At 44.6% G+C, this 27,702-nt stretch overlaps 1 protein-coding gene across 1 annotated transcript in view; it reads left to right on the forward strand.

The window, feature by feature from the left end:
- The window catches only part of LOC122811979, a 1,339,201-nt gene that overhangs the window by 1,022,916 nt on the left and 288,583 nt on the right, over positions 1–27,702 (forward strand). The window lies entirely within an intron of this gene.

Genomic DNA, 27,702 nt, shown 5'->3' on the forward strand with positions numbered 1-27,702 from the left:
GGGGTACTTGGGCTGCAGTACTACAGATCTTGATTTCATTTCTGTCAGTTCAAACATGTATGTGTAACACTCAGCAAGACACGTAGCTTTCCTACACCCCTGGATTGCCCCCGAAAAAATATCCTTGCTCCCAGTAGGTCTACATAACTCAAAATATTAAATAGATACATGGTGTCATTTTACTTATTTTAGGCAATGACTTTAAGCTAGAAGTTTATTTGCAAAGGTTCCATGCCAAGAAACAATATTCACAAAAATGCAGATGAAGAAAATGACATGAGTTATGAGGTATGCAGTGCAATATAAAATGTACGTATATGCTGATGAAATAATGACGGGAAAGACTGAGATTGCTGTAGAAGAGCAACTTTAGCCAACATGTTTGGGAATTAGCTAGGATGTCAGTAACTGGGGCAGGGCAAAGGGGATGGCTGCCATGGGTTCAGACTGTTAGAGGAATGATCAGTAGTTGCTGATGGGCTGTGTTTGCAGTAGAGGCATTAAGTTGAGAGCTATGGGTAACATTGTGGCCTCCTAAATGAACGCCGATTCAGCATTTGTGCTTTTGTTAGGAGCTTAGCATGTTAAGTGATTTAGTAACTGTAGCAAGGAGCCTGCTACAGTTACAGCAGACCTTTTTTTCAGTACTCAACTTTGGGTTAAGGGGGGCCAGTCAGGGGAACTGCCCGTGGTGACAGAAGACCTAGGTATTGCTTTGAGGGATGTTGCAGTGAACATTTTCAATGCTTAAGCTTGTATGTAACACTAGATAGGATTGGTGGTGCTGAAATTACTGAAACCTAAGTATTAATTGAGTTAGTTCAAAATTTAAAAATGGGCGGATAAGCTACTCTGGTGGCATGCAGGGATAAAGCCCTGACTACAGCCCAGGCAGTCCAGGTTTGATTAGTGGCTCAGGCAACTGATGGAGCAACAGGAGGGATAGGTGTGCCCATCTAATGGAGGACATTTTTATTGGTGTTTTCATCACGGATATCAAGTGGAAGGTAATGTAGCTAGGGCGACGTGAGAAGGGCAGCTGTCCTGAGCACTAAGTGTTGGAGGTGCCATCAGCTGATCCTGAGCTCTCTTTAATGCAGTAGTGGCGTTTCATGTATTGCCTACAGGTCTGCACACAGTACTCAAGTCTGGTCTAACCTGTGCCCAATGGAGTGAGGATTATTACTTGTTTGTGTCTGGAGTTGAGCCCCCGGAGTATAAACACCAGCATTATGTTTGCTGCTGCCACTGGCCTCTCACTGTGATGTTCTTTGTGTTTCACTGTTGCAGTCCTGAGTTGTGGGATTTCCTGCTGTGGAAACCCTTGGCTGGCCCGACTACCAGAGTAAAAGTCTCTCTCCTCCTAGGCTGGTGGATGCTGTACCCTGATGTCAGTATGCTTGGGCATCAAGAGAGCCAGCCAGTGCTTTGAAATCAGTCTTTCTTGCCATCAGAGCTTGAAACAGTGTTTCAGTGCATCGGCCAGTCCACACTCGAGAGAAGTCTTCTAAAGCTAAGTACCCTGTTGGGAAACACTTTTTCTTGCTTTAACTCATATCAGATAAGGTTAACAATTGTCTCCACTTTGATAAACAAATCCCACACTGAGACTTTCATACTTTGTGTGTTACCTGTCTAGTCCTGTGTCACAATATCCCTAGTTGTCATTTTTGCACCTGTTTCAATTCTAGGACTATCAGGCATAGGGTCAAAATCATATCTAGGCATCTTAGTCTGAAATCTTCCTTGCATCACTCAATGGCATCCGCCAGTCATCCCACGGTAGAACTCCCTAAGTGTAAGACACAAGCTTAGGGCCTTGGGTGACACCAATTCACCATCCGCCAGTCCCCCAATGCTCATTATCGCTGAGGAAGGCAAAGCGTTTTTGCAGCTCCCTTTTGTGACAGAGTTGGTGGCGGTGACCTCTGTCAAGACCCATTCAAGTCTGACATGCTGTCAGGACCCTCTACTTCTACACAGGTCTTGCCTTTCAATTCGACGGTTGGGTCTGGAGTTGTTATTAACAGGATCTGTATAGGTTAGCTGAGGACTTCATCTCCTTAGTCAGAGCTAGGCAACCCCATGCTTTGCAGTCTTCCCCAGGGAAAAGGAAGATGGATCCCTCACCAGAAGTTTACACTGAACCTCCTGATTTGGATGAGAATTCTGACCAGGAGTCTGTCTTTGGGGAGGGACCCCTCCTTACTTCCTATAAAGACTCAGATTCTGAGGAAATTCTGCCTTCAGCTTCACCTCCTGAAGACATTTTATTTGGGGAAACACTCCATGCCATGAGGGAACATTTCCAGTGGGAGGCACAGGAATACCCACCATGTAAAAAGAGAGTTAGGGAGTTTCTTGACCTTCCAGAACACAAACCTTTGGCTATTCCTCCTGTATTGGAGGTGGCAGAGGATCTTTTTATAGACTAATCCCTGAATCCAGATTCTGTACCTCCAGCCTCTCGAAAACAGGTTTTACAGGGTGCTGGACTCACATCAATACCTCTTCAACAAACTCTCTGCTGACCCTGAGGTTGTTACCCCAGGCCCCAAGTGAGCTAAGGGCAACTCATCTAAGAACCCTTTACCTACTGACAAGCAAAGCAGGGCTCTGGATAGGTTTGGTAAAAAAAGTCTACACTTTTGCCACCCTAGCCATGAGAGCCCTTAACTGCCAGTTCCATATGATAAAATGCCAACAAAGTATTTTATATAAAATGAAGCAAATAATTCACTCCCTGGAGGACAGGAACATTGTAAGGAACTGCTAGACCTTCTTCATTCCAGCTCCCAGGTGGGTAGACACACTTTATACTGCAGCTATGATGCTATGGAGGCCTCTACCTGAGCAGCTGCATCTGGCTCTGTCATTAGAAGACATGCTTGGCTTGGGGAACAGACCCTGCCAGACCATGTCAAATCCAAACTTCTAGATACACCCCTGGATAAGGACTTCCTTTTTGGGCCAAAGTCTGAGGCTGTGCTAAAAAAGATGCAAAGTGAAATCTATGCAAACTGTCAAGGACTTCCTTCAAGTTCAGCCAACTAGGTTTAGTAGGAATTTCTCCACTAAACATCAGTCATTTCCCACTCAATCAAAAAGCAGCCAGATGAAACCTCACAGGGAAAGGCCTCAAAGGCAGCAACAATCACAAAAGCCCAGCAGTGGTCTTCAGAAACCCATGGGCAGGTAGGGCCACAGGGGGCAGAGAAGAGCAATGATTCTTTCTCTTCCCTAGCTGCCACCCCTCCCTCCACAGAAAACATAGAAGGAAGACTAAGAGAAAGGCTATCCCTGTTCAAAGAAAATGGGCCCCTCATTACTTCAGACAGGTGGATTCTGAGGGTCATCTCAGATGGTTACAAGCTCACTTTCAAAGAGCCATTAATGTAGTCAGGCTATCCAGATGTTCCACAAAATCAAAGAGCAGAGGCCATTTCCCAAATTCACAATATATCCCTGCAAGGTTCAGTGGAACCAGTACCAGATCATCAAAGAGGGAAAGGATTCTATTACAGGCTATTCCTATTTCCCAGAAAGGAAGGCTCATGGCATCCTATCCTAGATCTGTCCACCCCTATCAGTCTCTGCTGGTACCAAAGTTCAAAATGCTGACCCTTCAAAAACCTCTTCCCATGATAGCCCCCTAGGCCTTGATGATCACCGCAGACCTAAACGTTGGTTACTTGCGCATTCCTATAGAGGAATCATGCAGAAGTTTTCTTTGCTTCAAGTCAAGCACCAGTCACTTTCAAGTCTCTGCACTGCCCTTTGGCTTGTCTACTGCTCCCAGGGTCTTCACAAAGTGTTTAGCCCCCGTGATTACCTTTTGCAGTACAAAAGGAGTCCAAATTTACCCTTATGTTGATGACTGCCTCATTCAAGCCATGAGTCAGTCAAAGCTCCTCAAGGATCTGGCCTTCATCCAGACCCTCTTCACCTCCTTGGGGTTCACCATAAGTCTCCGCAAATCCAACACAGACCCATCCACCAGCATAGTTTTCCTGGGGGCTGTTCTGGATTTCTCCCTTCAAAAGGCCTTCCTTCTTCCAAAAAATGACTCCTTGACACAATACTTCCAAGGCATTATGCAGAAACAATGCCTGTCAGCTAGGGAATTCCTCAGAGCATTAGGCTACATGGCTTCTTGTATTTTCATGATTCCTCTGGCTAAGCTACATATGAGGAGTCTTCAGTGGTATCTCAAGAATCTGTGGTGCCAGCAGTCACAGTCCCTGGAGACAGAAATCACACTGATCCCTTGCCTCAAAGGGAAACTTGTGTTGTGGACACAGGCATGTGCCCAGAACCTGGGTCTCACCTGCAAGATCATCCCTAAAGACCAAACTCTAACCACAAATGCTTTAGAGATAGCATGGGGAGCACATTGCCAACACATTCAGACCCAGGGCAGATGGGAAGCTCATTTCAGACACAATCACATAAACTGAAAAGAACTGATGGCAGTGCAAAGGGCCTAGTGGCTTTCAAAGATCAGTAAAAACCAGGGGTCCTGCTTGTCAAAACATACAACAACCTCAGTCATGTGGTACATAAACAAAGAAGGAGGCACCCACTCTTACCCTCTTTGTTGACTAGTGATGCAGGACTGGGGAGAGCTCACTCTCTGGGGTTGCACCTCATGACACAGTAGTCCCAGGGACTCAAAACACTCTAGCAGATCATCTCAGCAGATACCTGCCGGATCCCCATGAGTAACATCTGCATCGGGAAACATTTATCAACATAACCCACAAATAGGGGTCCCCACAGATAGACCTCTTTGCCACCAAAGAAAATGCCCAACTGAAAAGATTATGTTCCAGGAGCAAACCCTCAACAGCCTGGAGAACAGATGCATTTCCTTCCTTTGGAGCCACCTTTTCCTTTATGCTTTTCCTCCCCCTACCTCTTCTTCCAAGGGTCCTCTTAAAAAATAGGGAAGAAGGCCCAAGGGTCATCCTGATGGCCCCAGACTGGCCCAGGTAGCACTGGTACTCTCTGCTACTCTGCTCTGCTACTGAGTTTAACCAATGAAAAGCCATGGCAGTTACCTCAGAGACTGGACTTTCTGACTCAGAACAAGGCAAGGTTTGTGCATCCCAACCTGCAGACCCTCAAACTCTCAGCCTGGATAATTTCTCAGAATATCAAGATTCACGCCTGTACCATTTCAGCCCACATCCCTGTTCTTCCTCCTATCTTTTCCCAACCCCTGATGAAACAATTCCTTAGGGGAGTGGTCCACATCAGACCTCCCAAGAGACAACCCACACATCCACGGGACCTCAATTTTGTCATAGAAAAATTGAATCTACCCCCTTTGAACCATCAATCAGCTGATGCCGAGTTCAAATTCTTAACCTGAAAGACTGCCTTTTACTGGCTATCACCTCAGCTACAAGGGTCTCAGTTACAAACTCTCATGGCAGTGGAATTGTGTCTCATATTCACCCATAGTATCACTTGGGACTTAATCCATCCTTCCATCCTTTATGCCCAAGCTGATCAGAGACACATCTTTGAATCAAGACATGTACTTGCCTACCTTCCTCCCCAAACCTCAGAACAGGGACGAGAGAATCCTTCATTCCTTGGATGTCCACATACAGCTTTGTTACTATCGTGACAGAACTAAATCTTACAGGAAATCAGACCAGCTCTTTGTTTCCTTTGCTTCTGGCTCTGAAGGGAACCAGTATCCAAACAGACTATCTCCAAGTAGATCTCTCACTGTATTTACTTTTGTTACAGCCACCATGATAAGAAGTCTCCTGAAACTGTAAGGACTCACTTTACTAGGGCCACTTCTACCTCTGCTGCCTTCCTGAATGGAGTACCTACCAAAGACATTTTAGAAGCTGCTACCTGGTTATCTGTGCATACCTTTACCAAACACTATTATTTATCTGTTTTCTCCATGTCTACAGCAGGATTTGCCACTGCCATCTTGCAGGACATCCTCTCTTCCCCGTAACTGTCCTTCCACCCTCATCTCAGCTTTGGGAATCATCCCACAAGTCAGGACTGCAACAGTGAAATATGAAAAACATAGTACAGATGTTCATCGTGTGACACTGCTGCAGTCATTACACTTGGGTTATCCTGCCGTCGGCCTGAGTTCCAAAGTCTTGGTCCGGCATCAGTTGCTGTCACTTCTTCCCTGACGTCAGTGTGCCAGGGGGATATAAAATGCAGCCAATGCCATTTTCTTCCGTCTTTCTTGGCGCGCGGTGCCCGAAGCAGAAGCAGTTTGCAAGTGCCGGTCGGGCGACTCCTGAGATTTTCATACCTAATCCAGAACCGAAGTCTTCTAAAAAGCTAAGTACCCCGTTGGGGAAACTTTTTCTTGTTTCAGACCGATGTCAGTAAAAGTTAATAATTGTATTTCTTGTGGGAAGTAAATACCTCATAAGGATTTCCACTCCTACTGTATCCCATGCCTAGGCCCAGACCACGACGTCACTGGTTGTCGGTTTTGTGCTAGGTTTAACAAGCGCACTATTAAACATCGGTTTGATTTTGCCCGACATTATTTTGGCAGAAAATTTAATTACACTATGTCGTCGGAACTTCCGACAACCGGTATTCATAAAAAGCGCAAGGACAGGCATCCGAAGCCCAAGACTGACGACGAGGCCTATTCTAGGCCGGTCGCCGGTTCTCCAGTTTTCAGTGAGGTGCCTATGCAGCCCCTGATGACCGCTTCAGTAGAACCACAGACCGCCTCCGACTCCCACGTGGAGCTGGCTGGGCCTTCAGATGCTCCTGCAATTCAAATTACCGAGCTTAATCCTACAGAGGGAACTGAAGTAGCTGAACAATCCACAGCTTCAGAGGGTGTTTTCAGACCTACCCAGTTAACAATTAAACCCTCTGTTAAGTCTAAGCCTCCCTTAAAAGCAAATAAACAGACACAGCAATCTCCAGGGCAGGCTTCCATGCCTAAGAAACAAATGCTAAAAATGGCCGAAGACCTAATCACCCTGATCAGAGGGTCCCAACCCCCTCCAGATAAAAGGCCCAGACAAGAAGCAGACTATGAATCTTCAGACCAGGTGTCCATTTCCTCTGACTCATCCTCAGACCTAGGGTATTCCTTACCCCCTTATGAGGATTCTGATGCTGAGGAATCCATTCCGTCAGCCTCTCCGCCTGAGGACTACTTCTTTGGGGAGACCTTACATACCATGAGGGAGCATTTCACTGGGAAGGCCAGGATTACTCAGAATCCAAGAAAAGGCTCAGAGCCTTCCTTTTATTGCCTCAACACAGACCCCTTGCTATTCCGCCAGTGTTAGATATTGTGGATGATGTATACACTGAATCCAGCTTAAACCCTGACTCCTTACCACCAGCCCCAGTTAAGCCAGATAGATATTACAGAGTCCCTGACTCTCACAAATTTCTATACAAAAGCCCTGTTGCTGACCCTGAATCTATTTCTCAGGGACCCAAAGGGATTAAGGCCTCATCAGCTAAAAACCCAGTCCCCTCTGACAGAGATTCTAGAGCATTAGACAGATGGAGCAAGAAAGTTTATACATACATTATAGAAGTTCGCTAGCCATTTTATAGCATTTACTGTTTGTTACTGTATCTTTTTTTTCCTTTCTCTGTAAAAAAAGAAAAAAAACAAAAAAATCCTTGTTTTCCCGCTTTTCTGAACTAGAATAGTCCAGTCTTCAGATTTTGCTGATCTCTGGGCTTTGTCTTAGTTCCTGTGCTATCCATATCCTTATTTGGATAAGAGGAAGCTTCTTTGTTCACCAGTGGGAGTGGGGAGTACTGAGCAACCTATTTGTCCCTAGAGGATTGGTTCCAGCCCAGCAACTTGCAGTTTATTGGCCATTTTGGGTCAATTCCTGGCTCTTTTCAACCCCCTGCTATAAAGCCCGCTTTTGCACGCTTTTTCACTTGTAAAAGACTCAGCACAGCTCCTCGTGGTGTCCTGCAGAGTTCTACAAGCAGCAGAGAGTGAAAGAGTGACTTTCCTGAATTTATAAGTATTTTTTCTGGCTTTCGCTTAAATTACTGCATCTCGACTGCATTTCGCTTAAAAACAGCTCTGCATATTGTTTTTACTGTACTTGTGTTGAATTTATACTGTTAGCACTTTAAAAAGTTATTTTTGTTTAATTTAATTGTTAGGCTAACACACTCAAGTGCGCTAGCTGTTTTATAGCATTTACTGTTTGTTACTGTATCGTTTTTTTTCCTTTCTCTGTAAAAAAAGAAAAAAAACAAAAAAATCCTTGTTTTCCCACTTTTCTGAACTAGAATAGTCCAGTCTTCAGATTTTGCTGATCTCTGGGCTTTGTCTTAGTTCCTGTGCTAGCCATATCCTTATTTGGATAAGAGGAAGCTTCTTTGTTCACCAGTGGGAGTGGGGAGCACTGAGCAACCTATTTGTCCCTAGAGGATTGGTTCCAGCCCAGCAACTTGTAGTTTATTGGCCATTTTGGGTCAATTCCTGGCTCTTTTCAACCCCCTGCTATAAAGCCCGCTTTTGCGCGTTTTAGCGTGAATTAGCGCGAAGTTGCTCATAGAGCAGCATCGGGCAGCGCCGGTTAATCAAGTTTAAACTATTTCTGGCTCCGTAAAGTCTGCTCTTCAATTTTTCCCTTAGAACTGTTCTACTTGCAATCTAAACAGCCTATACTCTATCTGAAAAGCTCAGCACTTGCTCCTAAAGCATTTTTTATACAGGTAAAGCACTCTTAAACAAAAGAAAGTACTTCATTCACCTAAATTCCCTTGAGTACCCATTTCTCTATAGGTCCTTTCTGACTCAGTTACACAGTAATCTTTTTCACTATTTCTAGCATGTCGAAGGGTCAGTTGCTGGCGTCCTCTCCTGTTCAGCTGGTGAATCTAGAATCTTGAGGCAATGCTACAATTGCCTCATGTACACAGACAACCCTCTCCTCCTCCCAACAAATACAAATATATGCGAGAGATGCAACTATATAGCCAAACTGGAGGCTGAGCTCTCTCAATTCAGTACTGGCAAGACCAGTCAGGAGGAGAAGGTAACCACGCACACCACAAACCCAGTCTCACATAGAACTATCACAACTGCAAACCAAACACACAAACACACAAAAACATACTCGGAGGCGCTCATTAAAAATCTACCAAAACAACAGAGGCCTCCAAAGCAGACACCCAAACAACCACCACCTCAAGACATAGCACATGCAACACTTAGTTCACAAAGTCAGTGTGCTAAACAGTTACAGCCCTTAAGGCCAAACAACATGCCAGACACACTTGTAATAGGTGACTCCATAGTCAGACACACTGACGTCCTGCTCACCAGACTGAACAAGGAAAAGGTCACAGTAAGCTGCCTGTCGGGAGCTAGAATCCGCCACATAACACAAGCACTCAGGTCACTCCACAGCAAATACAAATATGACTCAGTCATTGTACATGCCGGTGTGAACGACCTGAGACGTACCTCCCTGGACTACATGAAAAGAGACATAGAGGAGCTCTCTGATTATGTAGCCCGGGCCGGTATGACCCGGACCCTGAGCAGCATCTTACCCTCACCAAGAATGATGCCACAGAACAAAGACAAAATGATCAGTTTTAACAATTGGCTTAATTACTGGTGTCATTCTAAGGGGATCCAATGTCTGTCTGCTTGGGATGGCTTGCTTGACAAGCCACGCTGCTTCGCAAGGGATGGCTTGCACCTGTCACCCCTGGGCTTCCGGATATTGGCCAAGGCTCTTGCCACCCCCATAGTGCCTTTTTTAGGCAAGGCTCAAATGACAAACCTACCTCCCTAGAAAAACAAGTGGAAAAAAACTAAGGGTAATGCTGCTCAATGCCAGAAGTCTAAACCTCAAGATGCACGCCCTCAAAGCCCTCCTCAGTATGGAGAACATCGATGTCTGTGCAGTGACTGAAACCTGGTTCAAGGCTCCTGAGGGCCTCATATCATGCTTTCCGGCCCCAAAACTTGGACCGAACCACAAAAGGAGGGGGAGTATCCATATTCATCAAAGATACCCACACCTCCAGGTTAGTGGCAACGCATGAAGCATCGGAGACCATCCAGGTGCAACTAACCATAGGCAAAACTGCCTTACAGTTTGTAGCATGCTACAGACCACCCTCTCAAACTCAGGAACCCCACACAGCCTTCCTGAAGACACTGAAGAGTATGAATGTCTCTCTAAATACCATCATTTTGGGAGACTTCAACTACCCAAACATAGACTGGGAACATTACTCAAGCCCCAACACCCTAGCCCAAAGGTTCCTAGAATTCATAAACTCAAATGCAATGGAACAACTAGTCACCATTCCCACAAGAGGAGACAATATACTAGACCTGATCATCACAAACATGAGAACAAAATGCTCCACACCGGAAGTATATCCCTCTTTGGTAAGATCAGACCATAAATTAATCTCACTAAATATCCACATCCCGCCCCCACCCCCTGCACAAAAGACCACAGTGAAGAACTTCTCAAAAGCCAACTTCACACTTCTTAAGACTGAAGTGGTATCCTTCAAGGCCCCTGGGCCAGTGGAAACCACAACCCACACTGCTGAATCCTTTGCAAATGCCTTCTACGGGCACCTTCAAGAATGCATGGATCATGCATTCCCAAATAAAACCAAGACCCATTCCCCCAAAGGCAGGCGCCTGGTCTGGTGGACCCCAGCCATAAACAAACTTTACAACAGAAGGAGGAAGCTACTACATGACAGAGCAAAATCCCTAAAAGGGAAGGCATCTCTCTGATCAGTACTAGCAAAAAACTACGATCACTCATAAAATCATCCAAGGCCAACTTTGAGAGAAAAATCGCAAAAGACAATCACAAGGCCTTCTTTAGCTTTGTTAGAAACCTGGGTGGAAACTCCCAGATATGCTCAGAGTTAGTCCAAAATGACACAAAATACACTGAACCCACTGACATTGCCAACATTCTGGCAAACAGGTTCAGTGCAAATTTCTCCTCCCCCTCCCCCCCAAAAGGAGAAATAACTATCCCAGCAGATTGTAGCCTCCCTAACATCTCAGATGCCCAGGTGAGAGCCGCCCTCTCTAAAGCTAAAAACACAGCATCAATGGGACTGGACGGTGTCCCGGGCTGTGTGCTACATGAACTCCAAGAGGAACTAAACCCACACATAAGGCTGCTGTTTAATCTTAGCCTTACTACAGGATACGTACCCAAAGAGTGGCGTATGGCAACAGTGGTCCCACTTCACAAAGGCGGTGCTTCTATGGACCCTGGAAATTACCGCCCCATAAGCTTGATGAGCCTGGCCTGCAAAGCTATGGGGAGGATCATTATGGAACTCATAAACAAAGACATTGGGGACCTAAAGACATTGGATCCTATCCAATTTGGCTTTGTCAAGGGCAGATCCTGCCTTTTGAACTTGGTTGACTTTTTTGAAACAGTCACTAAGGCCATTGATGAGGGCAAGGCAGTTCACACAGCCTACCTTGACCTTGCAAAAGCCTTTGACACAATGCCCCACTCGGGCATCGTAGACAAAATCACCAGCTTAAATGTAAACCCATATGTCACAAGATGGGTTGCAAACTGGCTCAAGGACAGAACCCACAGGGTCAGAGTTGTTGGAGCTATGTCAGACTCTAAGCCAGTCACAAGCGGTGTCCCACAGGGCTCAGTCCTGGGACCCCTCTTGTTCGGTATTTATTTTTCCGAGGTACAGGCAAACATAGGAGGATTGTGGCTGACAAAGTTCGCAGATGACTGCAAACTGGGCGCCATAATTGATACTCCAGCGGACACAAACATCCTTCAGAGAGGCCTCATAGAAATGGATAATTGGTGCCAGAGCCATGGCCTTAAGCTGAACGCCAAAAAATGTATAGTCATACTCTTTGGGAAAAACAAGGCACCCACAAATTACCACATAGGTGGTAATCTATTAAGTACGGAAGAGGTAATCAGGGACCCAGGGACCCAGGTTGACAGTAACCTCTCATTTGACACTCACATTGCCAAAGTGGTTAGGAAGACCTTCTATATTGCCCACCTTATCATGAAGGGTTTCACATCTAGATCAAGAGAGGTCATTGTGCCCCTGTACTCTTCTCTTATCAGGCCAATGATTGAGTACAATGCCCCGTTTGGGATGTATCTCACCCGACACCTGCAGCAGTTGGAAAGACCCCAAAAGTTCCTCACCAAGAGGATAAAGGGTCTTAAACATATGTCATATGCTGTCCGACTGATAAAACTCCAGCTCTATTCAGTCGCATACCGCCTACTCAGAGGTTATCTGTGCCTGACGTACAAGGCCATGTCCAATCCAGAATTAATGGACATGCTCCACCTCAGAAAATCCAAATTCATCAGAGCCACGAGAGCAAGAGACTTAAACCTCAACACAGAAATAAATAGGACGTGCTGGAGGGACAGATTCATAACCCAGAGGCTCCCTACACTCTGGAATAGAATCTCAGTCCATGTTAGGCAGAGCCCCTCACTGATTCTCTTCAAGAGAAATCTTGACGAGTGGATGGGAGATCGTAGGTTTACCCCGGGGGTCATCTCTGTGTCACTACTAGACAGAGGCACAGTAAACTAAACCCTAAAAGGGTGTAGTATTCTCATCCTAAGGGGTGGTGAAAGCCACACACACTCTGGCTAGGCTTATAAATGCCCTAGGGCAGATAGCCTAGTACGAACCTATGAACCTATAATCTGCAACTTTAGCCATGAGAGCCTTGATTTGACAGTTTCACATGCTTAAATATCAGCAATTTTTAATGTCTCAGTTGAAACAAAAGATGCTTACAGATTCACATCCTCCAAATTTGAAAGAAATGCAGGATTTATTGCATGCAGCTGAACAAGTGGGAAAACACACTTTGCAATGTGGTTTTGATTCCTTAGAGGCCTCCTGTAGAGCAGCAGTTACAGGCTCTGTCATTAGAAGGCATGCTTGGTTAAAAGAACATACGCTACCAGATCATGTTAAGGCCAAATTACTGGATGCACCTTTGCAACGGGATGTGTTGTTTGGAGTTAAGGCAGAGGAGGTATTAAAAAAGATGGAAGATAAGGCAAAATCTTTGCAAATGGTTAAAGATTTCTTACATGTTCAACCTCCTCATTTTAGCAGAAATTGGCCAACAAAAAATTGGTCCTTTCCAGTCACAGACAGACCTCAACGGGGCAGATATAGACATCCAAGAGGTAGAGGTCAGACAGACAATGGGGTGCACCAGGCCAGAAAGAAGGGTAAGACAGACCTCAACCTTATAAAAAACAGTCTCACTGACTTCCCACTACAGCTGCCAAACAGCTCTCTCTTGGCAGCCCCCTTAGGAGGAAAACTGGCTCTTTTCTATCACAATTGGCATTTCATCACCAAAGACAAATGGGTTCTTAACATCATATCTCAAGGTTACAGGTTCCACTTCCACAGTCTTCCAATGTTAAAAGGAATGCCAAATCTGCCACCAATTCAATGGGCAGAGGCTCAAAAACAAATGACAGCACTCATGGACATGAGAGCTATTCAAAAGGTACCACCACAAGAGCAAGGACAAGGATATTACTCAAGACTCTTTCTGGTTCCCAGAAAGGACAAAGCCTGGAGACCCATTCTGGACCTTTCTTCTCTGAACACTTACCTGGATATTCCGAAATTCAAAATGTTGACACTAGAGCAGCTTCTTCCCATGCTGGGCAAGAAAGCTTGGCTCGTGACTTTGGACCTCAAAGAGGCATACCTGCATGTCCCTATCAGACAAAACTGCAGAAGATACCTCAGATTTCTAGCAGGTTCAATGCACTATCAATTCTCTGCACTGCCCTTTGGCTTATCTACTGTGCCCAGGATCTTCACAAAGTGCCTGGCACCAGTAATTGCATTTTTCAGGCAAAAAGGAATTCAAATTTACCCATACCTGGATGACTGCCTAATCCAAGCAGAGAGCAAGGACATTCTTCTAAAGCATCTGGCATACGTAAAACAGTTATTAAGTTGCCCTGGGTACACAGTAAATGAAAAGAAATCAAAACTAGTGCCCTCACAACAGATAATATTCCTGGGTGCCAGCTTGAACACAACGGCCAGGATGGCTTATCTCACGCCAGACAAGCAAGGACAACTGACTCAGTATTTTCATTTAATGGCAACAAAGACCCAACTCCCTGCAAGAAAAAATTCTGCAGGCCTTGGGTTACATGGCATCTTGCATACTACTAATTCCATATGCCAGACTGCATATGAGGAAACTACAATGGTACCTAAAGAGTGTATGGTCTCAACGCTGTCAAAATTTGGAAACAGTTATACCACTAATTCCTTGCCTACAACAGGAGTTTCAATGGTGGGCTCACGCTTGTCACCTCAACAAGGGACAGCCTTTTACTCAACCCACAGCTAGGCAGACACTGACAACAGATGCATCGGATTACCTCTGGGGAGCACACATGGCAGGAAAATGCATTCAGGGCGATTGGCCCGCAGAACAAAGACATCTCCACATCAATCAAAAAGAGATGCTAGCTGTGCAAAATGCAATTATATCTTTCAAGGACCTGCTACATCCAGGACAACTACTACTAAAGACAGACAGCACCACAGTTATGTGGTACATAAACAAGCAAGGGGGCACACACTCCTACCCCCTCTGCAGACAAGCCATGAACTTGTGGAACACAGCTGTAAACTATCAAGTTCATCTGCAAGCACAATTCCTGCCAGGAGAGAAAAACACACTGGCAGACGACCTAAGCAGAAACATCATGGATCCTCACGAATGGCAATTGAGTCCACAAATATTCAGAATGATAGCACAAAAACGGGGGAAACCAGATATAGATCTGTTTGCAATCCCAATGAACTGCCAACTACAGAAATTCTGCACAAGGAGCTACCATCCACAAGCATGGAAAGTGGATGCCCTCTCATTCAGCTGGAAAAAACAAGTATACGCTTTCCCTCCTTTACCTCTCCATCCAAAGGTACTCATAAAAGCCAGGCAGGAAGAGCCAAAGTGATTGCACCAGACTGGCCATGCCAGCACTGGTACCCAATCTTAAAGAACTTAGCACAAGAACCACCCTGGATTTTGCCTCAAATCCCACAGCTGTTGACACAACACAACAATCAGATACTTCACAGCCAGCTAAAGACTTTAAATCTAGCTGCATGAATATTCCTTAACCAAGCAAGCATTGCCTCTCTCCAAAGCTGTTATGGATGTCATTCTGGAGGCCAGAAGGCCTAGCACCAAGAAAGCCTACTCAGATAAATGGAAGAGATTCTGTGCCTGGAACCAAGCACAAAGCCTTGACCCTCTTGTACCAAACATTCCTCAGATGCTTCAATACTTAACTGAGATGCTGGACAAGGGCCTCTCCTTCTCATCCATCAAGATTCATGCCTCAGCCATTTCTGCTCATTACAACACGGATCCACCAATTTTTTCAAATCCTTTGCTCAAACAGTACCTCAGAGGGGCTAAAAACATGAGACCGCCCCGTACAGCACCTACACCAACTTGGGACCTCAACTTTGTTTTGGAAAAATTAACTTTACCTCCTTTTGAGCCAGTTAGCACAGCAGATTTAAAATACATCTCTTGGAAGACTGCTCTGCTACTGGCAATAACATCAGCAAGAAGAGTTTCAGAATTACAGGCGCTAATGGCAGTGGAACCTTTCCTCATCTTCCACCAGGACAGGGTGTCCTTAAGAACTACAAATGTGGCTCTAAACCAAACTATTCACTTGCCAACTTTTTATCCAAAACCACAGAACAAAGGGGAGAGACTACTACATTCCTTGGACATTCACAGACAGTTACGCTTCTACTTGGACAAAACCAAAGCTTTCAGAAAATCTGAGCAGTTATTGGTAGCATATGCTGCAGGAGCACAGGGAAAAGCCATTTCAAAGCAGACTATTTCCAAATGGATAGCTCACTGTATACGTTTTTACTATACCCACCATGGGAAACCTGTACCTAGCAGCATTAGATCTCACTCCACCAGGGCAACAGCCACTACAACTGCCTACCTCAGAGGAGTGCCTACCAAGGATATTTTCGAAGCAGCAACATGGAGTTCTGTCCATACCTTCACCAAACATTACCATTTGCCTTTATATTCCAGATCCAGAGCTGGCTTTGCCACTGCTGTGTTGCAGGGCCTTATAGCCACCCCTAATGCCTTATAGATCCATCCTCCCTACCTCAGCTTTGGGATTCCACCCAAGTGTAATGACTGCGGCAGTGTAACACGATGAACATAGTGCAGTTTTGTACCTACCATAAATGTAGATGTTCGAGTGCAGACACTGCTGCAGTCCAGGTTACCCTCCCTCCTTCCCGTCTTACTTTCTGGTACGTACCTAGCTCTTCTACCCTTATTTCCTAAAGGGAGTATTTGCTGGTAATTAAAAATGGTTGTTTGCTTTTCTATTATACTTTTTATTAGCAGTTTACAAGGCCTACCTATTTGGGGGCACCTGACATCTGGGGCAAGAAAAACTGAAGAAAATGGCGTCGGCTGCATCTTATATCCCCCTGGTGCACTGACGTCAGGGAAGAAGCGACAGCAACCGACGCCGGACCAAAACTTTGGAACTCAGGCCGACTGGGTTACCACCTAACGGCAGGATAACCCAAGTGTAATGACTGCAGCAGTGTCTACACTCGAACATCTACATTTATGGTAGGTACAAAACTGTACTTTGTGTATGCTTACCTTAAATGTAGATGTTTGAGTGCATTCACTGTTGCAGTCTTCTTTTCCTCCCTCCTTCCCCCTTTCTTTATCTTTGTCCCTTGCTTATGCTCCATCCTGGGGGTTTCTACCTTCCAAGGGGCAGGAAAAAAAACTGATGTCATGGTGATGGCTAGTTCCCTTTATGCTCAAGTGTACTGATGTCAGGGTAGGATGTCCGCCAACATTAGGAGGACTGCAACAGTGAATACACTTGAACATCTACATTTATGGTAAGTATACACAACTGTACTTTCCTGCTGGTCTAGTTGACATGTAATCAACACTTCCACATCCTTTTCCTGCTGTGTTACCATCATTTCCAGTCCCAAAATAATACTTCACATTAGAGTTACAATTCATCCATAATCTTTCCCCAGTTTATTATAATCCACTCCCCTAAAATCCCATACTGTTGCATTTTTGTTTGTGTTCTTACCCTTTTCCCACTGGTCAGCCATTAAGATAGCTGAACTAGGTAGTTGCCTAGGGCACCATTCTGTTAGGTACATTGATTTTATTTATTTTATTATTTATTTGTCATTTCTTAACTGAACTGTTAGTCAACTGAGCCAAAGGCCCATTTTCATTTGAGATCCAAGGAGAAAAGCTCAAAAAATGTGAAACATTACATAAATACAAAACTGTAAAAATGAAAAAAATTACAAAAATTCAAGATTGTACAAATTGAAAATGAACAGTAACATAGAAATCTCATACAGGTCAAATGTCATTTTATAAACAACAGAGATAGACTTAAGTAACAGAAGATGAAATACCTAAGCAAGTCTAGAGGAAAAAGTTAATATCCATGTTGGCAGTACACTGTAATACAGAAAACAATCTAGATAGGCAATGTAGCATGAAAGTGTTGATTTTAAGATTATTTTTAAAAAAAAATATCCATTGAATTCTGCTACACCCATATCTCTCCAACTCCACCTCCTAAGAAGTTGCAGTTGCTGCCTCCTATGTAGGAGTATTCCCCATTCTCCACCTTTACTTTCACTATACAGAGTGTATCCCCCTCCCCTGCTTTTTCTATAAACATTCTTGAAAATATGCCTCCCTTATCCACCATTCCAGTCTCACAGTGCTAAATCCAGCTCTTATGTTTCAGTGAAGAAGAACAAGGTTTGGGTTCAGACTGAACAATTGATGTTCATCGTGTTACCCTGCTGCAGTCATCATACTTGGGTTATCCTGTTGTCAGGCGGTCCCACAGTCGGCCGGAATTCCAAAGTCTTGGTCCGGCGTCGGTTGTTGTCGCTTCTTCCCTGACGTCAGTGCGCCAGGGGTATATATATTGCAACCGAAGCCATTTTCTTCAGTCTTTCTTGCCACGCGGTGCCCGAAGCAGAAGCAGTTCGCAAGTGCTGGTCGGCCGACTCCTGAGATTTTCGAATTCGAATTTCAGACCGAAGTCTTCTATAAAGCTAAGTACCCCGTTGGGGAAACTTTTCTAGCCTCAGACCGATGTCAGAAAAAGTTAACAATTGTATTTCTTGTGGGAAGCAAATGCCTCATAAGGATTTTCATTCTTATTGCATACCTTGCCTAGGCCCAGACCACGACGTCACTAGTTGTCATTTTTGTGCTAGGTTTAATAAACGTACTATTAAAAGATGCTTTGATTTCGCACGACACTACTTCGGTAGAAAATTTAATTACAGTATGTCGTCGGAGCAACCGACTACTGGCATGCACAAAAAAACGCAAGGATAAGGACAGACAGCCCAGGCCTAAGCCAGATTCCGAGGCCTCGGCTGGTCCGGTCTCTGGTTCTCCGGTCCTCAGTGAGGCTCTGACAGCCCCTGACTACCACAGATTTGGAACCCGAGACCGCTTCGGAACTTTTGACGGAATGTGCCAGGCCGACGCAACCATTTTGTTCAGGCCCTACCGACAACATTGCTGATAAAGATGCCGGTGCTGCTGAAATGACTTCAGTTTCTGAAGGCGTTTTCAGACCGACGACGCTTACCATTAAAACGTATCCTAAGGCGAAGACTCCTATTAAATCTAAAAGGACTGCACTTCAGTCCCCTGTTCAAGGCCCCATGCCTAAGAAACAGATGCTCAAAATGGCTGAAGATTTGATCTCTTTAATCAGGGGTTCCCAACCTCTTCCTGACAAAAGGCCTAAACAAGAGGAAGATTATGCATCCTCTGAACAAGTGTCCATTTCTTCAGCCTCCTCTGAAGACCAAGATTACTCCTTCTCCCCTTATGAAGATTCTGATGCTGAGGATTCCATTCCCTCAGCTTCTCCTCCTGAAGACTATTCCTTTGGGGAAACTTTACACACTATGAGGGAACATTTCCACTGGGAAGGCCAGGATTACTCTGACTCGAAGAAAAGGCTCAGAGAGTTTCTTTTACTCCCCCAGCACAGACCACTTGCCATCCCACCTGTGTTAGACATTGTGGATGATGTTTACTTAGAATCCAGTTTGAACCCAGACTCTCTACCTCCTGCTCCAGCCAAGCCTGACAGATACTAGAGTGCCTGATTCCCACAAATTTCTATATAAAAGTCCTGTTGCTGATCCAGAGACAATCTCCCAGGGTCCCAAAGGGGCTAAGGCTTCTATGGCTAAAAATCCTGTACCCTCTGAAAGGGATTCCAGAGCACTAGACAGATGGGGGAAAAAGGTTCACACCTCAGCCACTCTAGCTATGAGGGCACTAAATTGCCAATTTCACATGCTTAAGTATCAGCAGTTTCTAATCTCTCAGTTAAAGCGAAGAATCACCACTCTCCCTCAACAGTCTGAATTGAAAGAAATGCAGGATCTGTTGCATGCAACTGAACAGGTGGGAAAATGCACCTTACAATGTGGGTTTGATTCTCTGGAGGCCTCCTGCAGAGCAGATGTCACTGGGTCTGTTATACGTAGGCATGCTTGGTTAAAGGAACAAACTCTGCCTGATCATGTTAAAGCAAAGCTTCTAGATGCTCCCTTACAGCAGGATGTTCTTTTCGGAGTTAAAGCAGAAGAAGTCTTAAAGAAAATGGAGGATAAGGCAAAATCTATGCAGACAGTCAAAGATTTCCTACAGGTACAGCCCCCTCGCTTCAGCAGAAATTGGCCAACAAAAAATTGGTCCTTTCCAGCTACTGACAGATCACAGAGGGGTAAATACAGACGTCCAAGAGGCAGAAGACAACCACAAGCCCAGTACAAACCTCTACAATGGGCACTGCAACACAGAAGGGAAGAGAAGACAGGTCCCAACCTACCAGAAGGCAAACTCAATGACTTGCATCTTATCTGGCCAAGCAACACTCTCTTGGTAGCCCCCTTGGGAGGAAAACTCTCACTTTTTTCAGACAACTGGCACATTGTCACAAAGGACAAATGGGTCCTAGACATAATTTCACGAGGATACAGATTCCATTTTCACACCTTGCCAATGAAAAGAGGAATGCCAAACCTGCCACAAAATCAATGGGCAGAGGCACAAAAACAAATTACAGCTCTCATGGACATGAGAGCCATTCAACTGGTACCTACTCGAGAGCAAGGCCAAGGATTTTACTCAAGACTCTTTCTAGTTCCCAGAAAGGACAATGCCTGGAGACCAATTCTGGACCTTTCAATTCTAAACACCTTCTTACAAGTACCCAAATTCAAGATGCTAACACTACAGCAGCTTCTTCCCATGTTGGGCAAGAAAGCATGGCTAGTAACGTTGGACCTCAAGGAGGCATACCTGCATGTCCCTATCAGACAAAGTTGCAGAAGATACCTCCGTTTCATTGCAGGTTCAACCCATTACCAATTCTCTGCACTGCCCTTTGGCTTATCTACTGCACCCAGGATCTTCACAAAATGCCTGGCACCAGTAATTGCATACTGCAGACAAAGAGGAATTCAAATATACCCATACCGGGATGACTGCCTCATCCAAGCAGAAAGCAAGGACATCCTCTTACAACATCTGGCTTTTGTAAAACATCTTCTAAGTTGCCTGGGGTACACAGTAAATGAAAAGAAATCAAAACTAGTACCCTCACAAAATATGACATTCCTGGGTGCCAGCTTGAATACAATGGCCCAGAAGGCTTATCTGACGCCAGACAAACAACTGCAACTGACTCAATATTTCAAAACAATGGCAACAAAGACCTAACTACCTGCAAGAAAAATTCTGCAGGCCTTGGGCTTCATGGCATCTTGCATACTACTAATACCATTTGCAAAGCTGCATATGAGGAAATTACAGTGGTACCTAAAAAGCGTATGGTCTCAACACAGCCACAGCTTAGACACAATGATATCTCTCATTCCCTGCCTACAACAGGAGTTTCTATGGTGGTCACAGGCATGTCACCTCAACACGGGTCAGCCTTTCACCTTGCCCCCAGCCAGGCAAACTATGACAACAGATGCATCGGACTACGCCTGGGGGGCACACATGACAGGACAGTGCGTTCAAGGTGTATGGACTGCAGATCAAAGGAATCTGCACATCAATCAAAAAGAGATGCTAGCTGTACAGAATGCACTGACAGCCTTCAAGAATCTATTACATCCAGGACAACTTACAATAAGGACGGACAACACCACAGTAATGTGGTACATAAACAAACAAGGGGGCACACACTCCTACCCTCAATGCAGGCAAGCAAAGACCTTGTGGAACACAGCTCTGGCTTACCAAGTTCAGTTAAAAGCTCAGTTCCTGCCAGGAAAAAAGAACACATTGGCAGACGACCTCAGCAGAAACATCATGGATCCCCACGAGTGGAAACTGGATCCACAAGTATTTGCAATGATAACTCAAAAATGGGGCCTTCCAGACATAGACCTGTTTGCCAGTCCTCAAAACTATCAACTAACAAAATTTTGTACAAGGACACTGCACCACCAAGCTTGGAAAGTGGACGCCCTCTCATTCAGTTGGAAAAACCTGACAGTATATGCCTTCCCTCCATTGCCTCTCCTCACAAAGGTGCTTTTGAAAGTCAGAAAGGAGAGACCACGACTGATACTCATAGCCCCAGACTGGCCACGCCAGCACTGGTACCCACTTTTGAGGAATATGGCCCAGGGCCCACCTTGGATTTTACCACAAATTGCCCATTTGCTCACACAGCAAAACAATCAGATTCTTCACAGCCAGCTCAAAACCTTAAATCTGGCTGCATGGCAAATCACCTAAGCATCCAGCCAGCTCCTCTTTCCCAAGCAGTTATGGATGTTATTCTGGAAGCTAGGAGGCCCAGCACCAGGAAGGCCTATTCGGACAAATGGAAAAGGTTTTGTGCCTGGAACCAAGCTAAAGACCAAGACACACTTCAGCCTCACATGCCTCAGATTATACAGTACTTAACCGAGATGTTGCACAAAGGACTTTCTTTTTCTTCCATTAAAATCCATGCATCAGCTATTTCAGCCCACTACAACACGGATCCACCCTTATTTTCGCATCCACATCTAAGACAGTTCCTCAGAGGGGCAAAAAACATTAGGCCCCCTAGGAGAGCACCTGCACCAACATGGGACCTCAATTTTGTTCTGGAAAAACTTATGCTACCTCCCTTTGAACCAGCTTTCCCTGCAGATCTACAGTTTCTATCATGGAAGACTGCCCTGCTGCTAGCAATAACTTCAGCTAAAAGAGTCTCAGAGCTGCAGGCACTAATGGCAGTGGAACCTTTCCTCATTTTCCATCAAGACAGAGTTTCTCTACGAACTAATCCTTCCTTCATGCCTAAGGTGGTTTCCAGTGTGGCTTTAAATCAAACCATCCACTTACCCACCTTCTTCCCAAATCCACAGAACAAAGGAGAAAGACTCCTGCATTCCTTGGACATTCACAGGCAACTTCATTACTACTTGGATAAAACTAAGGTTTTCAGAAAATCTGACCAGCTCTTTGTATCCTATGCTACAGCTTCACAAGGGAAGGCTATATCAAAACAAACCATTTCCAAATGGATAGGACATTGCATTCGTTTTTGCTATAGCCATCATGGAAAACCAGTTCCTGCTACCATTAGGCCCCACTCTACCAGGGCAACAGCTACATCTACAGCCTTCCTCAGGGGGGTTCCAACCAAGGAGATTTTGGAAGCTGCAACTTGGAGTTCAGTACACACCTTTACCAAACACTATCACTTACCACTTTACTCTAAGACTAGAGCTGGCTTTGCCACTGCAGTTCTGCAGGGCCTTCTAGCCTCCAGTAACCCTCTATGATTCCTCCACCCATCCTTAGCTTTGGGATTCAACCCAAGTGTGATGACTGCAGCAGGGTAACATGATGAACATAGTACAGTTTTGTACCTACCATAAATGTAGATGTTCGAGTGTACACCCTGCTGCAGTCCAGGTTACCCTCCCTCCATCCCCTCTGAACTAACTGGCTAAAATCTCTACAATACCTTCCTGATGTATTTGCTTATAGCTGGAGGGATTTTGTATTTTTGCAAAATTTACTCAATTTGGTACTAATTACTGACCACCTTTTTGGGGGCACCTGACATCTGGGGCAAGACAAACTGAAGAAAATGGCGTTGGTTGCAATATATATATACCCCTGGCACACTGACGTCAGGGAAGAAGCGACAACAACTGACGCCGGACCAAGACTTTGGAATTCCGGCCGATTGCGGGACTGCCTGATGACAGGATAACCCAAGTGTGATGACTGCTGCAGGGTGTACACTCGAACATCTACATTTATGGTAGGTACAAAACTGTACTTTTTTCCTACAGCACTAAGACATTCTGCAAGAAACCCACTCACATCTCATGCTGATCCCTTTTGTGGTTGGCATGCACATGTTGATGGATTAGACTGTGAGAAATGCTGTTAGTAAAGCGTGTGCTGATAGTACTTGTACTCCTTACTCTTGACCATGTCTGAAGTGAGTGTATCACTTGACGGCAATTCCAGATTACGTATTTATTTGTTTGGGGAGACTTCTTTCTCGGTGTGTCCCCTAGGTTTTTCCCCTTGAATAACAGTATGCCACTGTCCAGGTCAGTATTTTTTTCTTTTTTTTTGCCAAATCAGTTACCAAAAAAAATAAACAAGTAAAAAACAATAATCAAAAATAAAGGTGTGTGTTTATGTCAGGTTTTTGTCTTAAATCATTGACTCTCATGTCCAAAGAAGTAATTAAAGAAAGTGGTAGATAGGGAAGCATGGTTTTGATTTGCTTTATGCTACAAATATGGATCTTGTTTATATTTTGAATCCCTGCTGGATGACAAACATCCTGTTCTAGGGTCTGGTAACTTTTTGTGCAGCTAATAGGCTAAGTAACCGAATTACACTAATTTATCATGTTTGCAATTGAATGGTATATTAAAGTATACAGGGTCTGGAGTAACACAAATAGTGAAGATTTAGTCCTTTCTAGTTATGTGCATTATAGATAGCCTTGTGTGTGTGTGTGTGTGTGTGTGTGTGTGTGTGTGTGTGTGTGTGTGTGTGTGTGTGTGTGTGTGTGTGTGTGTGTGTGTGTGTGTGTGTGTGTGTGTGTGTGTGTGTGTGTGTGTGTGTGTGTGTGTGTGTGTGTGTGTGTGTGTGTGTGTGTGTGTGTGTGTGTGTGTGTGTGAGTGTGTGTGTTTTGGTGAGGTGTGTTTTTGCTGTAGAATTATATACATAGAAACACTGTTGTACTGTATTGTACAGACTAGGATGGGAGGGATGGGACTGGAACATTAAGGGGGCTTATGAACACCAGCAGTATTATTCATGACTGGCACATTCATAAATGATCTTAAGAGGCCAAACTGCATGAAGGGCTATCACTTATATTGTATATTCTAAATCAGACTATGTTACAGTGAAATCTTTTGTTGTGCCAGTTCACAAACTGTTAGTACATCAGCTCAAAGGCCTTTTTCTGCCATTAAGCACTGAACAATAAAACTGCTTTCACTGAGACACAAACTGTCTTGTTTTATCCACTGTGCAGTAATAATTTGGATTTTGTACAAGGAAAACAGTGTCGCTGTTGTGAGATTACAAGGTTCATCTATTGTCTTTACTGTTTATGTAATACATGTGCGTGAAAATTTGTTTTTGCATTTCTGTTAACAAGTTTTATGACATGTTCTGACCTGCGAATCAGAGTTCATGGAAAGAATGCTGCTGTGTCCAGCAGTCATGGAATTCCCAGAGTTTTGTCTTTCCTGCTCTCATTAAATGTAGGTAATATAGTGAGACTCATAAGTTATTTTCAAAGTACATGACTGCAGAGGCAATATGGAGTTAGGGTGGAAAAACCAAAGGACAGTTAAAATTATCCAGTATTTACACTGAACTGGAGTGCGTTTTTTTGCAATAGAGATTTGTGGGCCTTTAATAATCAATACCTTTACTGAATGGCATTATTTTTAGGTAAATATTAGATATAGAAACATATAAAATGTGAATCTTTGCATAGGTTTATAGGTTCATAGGTAGGTACTAGGCTATCGGCTCTAGGGCCTATACAAGCCTAGCCATAACAATTCCCTGGCTATTGCTTCCCACAAATATTTACTTTCCTGGACCCCTGTCTAGCAGGGCTACTGAAGCGATCCCCGGGGTGAATTTCCTGTCTCCCATCTAGTCGTCAAGGTTCTTCTTGAAGAGGGACATTAAGGCGCTTTGTCTGACATGTATAGGCAGCCTATTCCAGAGTATGGGGGAGTCTCTGGGTCAGGAACCTATCCCTCCAGCATGTTCTTTTCATCGTGATGACAAGGCTAAGATCCCTGAAGCATGTGGCTCAGAGGGATTGAGATTTCTTTAAGTGTAGCATGTCCAACAACTCTGGGTTTGACATGGCCTTGGATGTTAGGCAGAGATCGCCTCTGAGTAGGTGATATATGACAGACTATAGCTGGAGTTTCTTTAGACGCTCAGCGTAAGGCATCTGCTTTAGGCCTGTGATTCTTTTTGTGAGGTTGCCACATAGAAGGATTTTCTAACTGTTGTGGCTATGTGGTTATCAAAAGTGAGACCACTGTCCACCTGTGTCCCTAGGTCTCTTATCACATTTTCGGTGTTTAGTGTACTGCCACCTATGTGTTAGTTCACAGGTATGTGGTTTTTCCCAAAGGGGACAACTATACATTTTTTGGCATTTAGCTTGAGCCCATGGCTCTGGCACCAGACATCTGTTTTGGTAAGGCCCTTTTGTAGTATATCCACATCATTTGGGGATTCAGTAATGGCTCCCAGCTTGCAGTCATCTGTGATCTTTGTAAGCCAGAGTCCCTTAGTGTTGGCCTGTACTTCAGAGAAGTAGATGCCAAACAAGAGTGGTCCCAAGACAGAACCCTGTGGTACACCACTTGTCCCTTGTCTGGAGCTGGATGTGGAGTCGGCTACATTTACAGTGTGTGTTCTGTCAGTAAGCCAGTTTGCAACCCATCGAGTGATGTAGGGATTAATGCTCAGCTTAGTACGTTTATCTATGATTCCAGAGTGGGGGATAGTGTCGAAAGCCTTGGTGCAGTCCAAGTAGGATGTGTGAACCACCTTACCCTCGAACACGGCTCTGGAGACTGATTCGAAGAAGTCCATCAGGTTCAGGAGGCAAGATCAGACCTTCAGGAACCCAAACTGGGTGGGGTCCAGTGTTTGAAAGTTGCCAATGTCTCTGTTTACAAGTTCCATGATAATACGTTCCATGGCCTTGCAGATTAGGCTCGTCAGACTGATGGGATGGTAGTTCCTAGGATCCAAAGTGGATCCCCCCTTGCGGAGTGGGATGACTGTAGCTGTGCACCACTCTGTGGGCACGAAGCCTGAGGTCAGGCTATGATTAAACATGACACATAGGTGAGGTGCCAGTTAAATTTGTAGCTCATGCAGTACACAGCCCAGGATGTTGTCTGGTCCCACGGATGCTGTATTCTTGGCTTTGGAGAGTGTGTTTTTTACCTGAGTGGCCGTGAATGCCAGAATTTGGCATTCTTTCGGTATTGAGATGGGCCCTTTAGGGAGTGAGAGGGGGTGAAGTTGGCACTGAATCTATCTGCCAGGATATTGGCAATATCCTTGGGATCAGTATATCTAGTGCCATTCTGCTGTAGATCAGAGAAGATCTGAGTATTGCCATTTAGATTCTTGACATAGCTGTAGAATGCATTTTAAATAAAGTTCCTGGAAGGTAAGATCCAAATGTGACACTGTATTTCTGTGTTCATTTTTATTGTTTTTTTTTTCATAAGTTTAAGTTGTACTTACAGTATGTTTGTTGGTAATTTATGTTACAGAGATTTTTTTCAGTTGGTATAACAGAAGAGCAAAGTAATATCACTCTGTAATGGCTGCATCTCCTACTAGTGTCCATGTCAATGTTTTTTTTTTTTCTGGCGCATATGTTTTAATGAAATACCATTGTCGGCCAGGCCCCTTTTAGGTGGAAGCTGGAAAGCTGGCTCAGACACTTGTAATCCTATTACCACAACATTTTGAGAACAGCATAATTCTGGTGAATAGCTCCAAGATTACCAACTGCGTATTCTGACCTCATAACAGAAACAGAAATTAACAAGTAAAAGGTAGGCTGTCATACACTCTTGATGACAAGGCCCATTATTAGGGAGGTATGTGAATGGCATAGGGGGATGCACCACTCAGTCCTTAAGAGTCACATCTCGCAATGCCTGAGCAATTTAAGTGCTGAAAGTGGTGATAAGTGTGATGAGGAAGGTGCAGAGGTGATACAGAGAGTGGAGGGAGGTGCAGGGGATGGCAAGTGGTACAGGGATGTATGGGCGGCACACCAGTGTGATGGTACCAGGGAGACCTTCCCCTAGAACTCCATTTCACCTAAGGTCACCTGGAAACTACACAGTGGCATAATTGCTGTTGAGTAATGGTGTCTTCAGCTGGATACTGCTGTCTCATTCTATCCCTTCATGGACCAAGGCTTTAATCAGCTTACACTCCCTCTCTACTATGGAACTTGTAATCTCCTGGTCTGA

Source organism: Protopterus annectens, chromosome 9.part0, assembly GCF_019279795.1.
Source record: "Protopterus annectens isolate FY-2018-M chromosome 9.part0, PAN1.0, whole genome shotgun sequence".
NCBI lineage: Eukaryota > Metazoa > Chordata > Ceratodontiformes > Protopteridae > Protopterus > Protopterus annectens.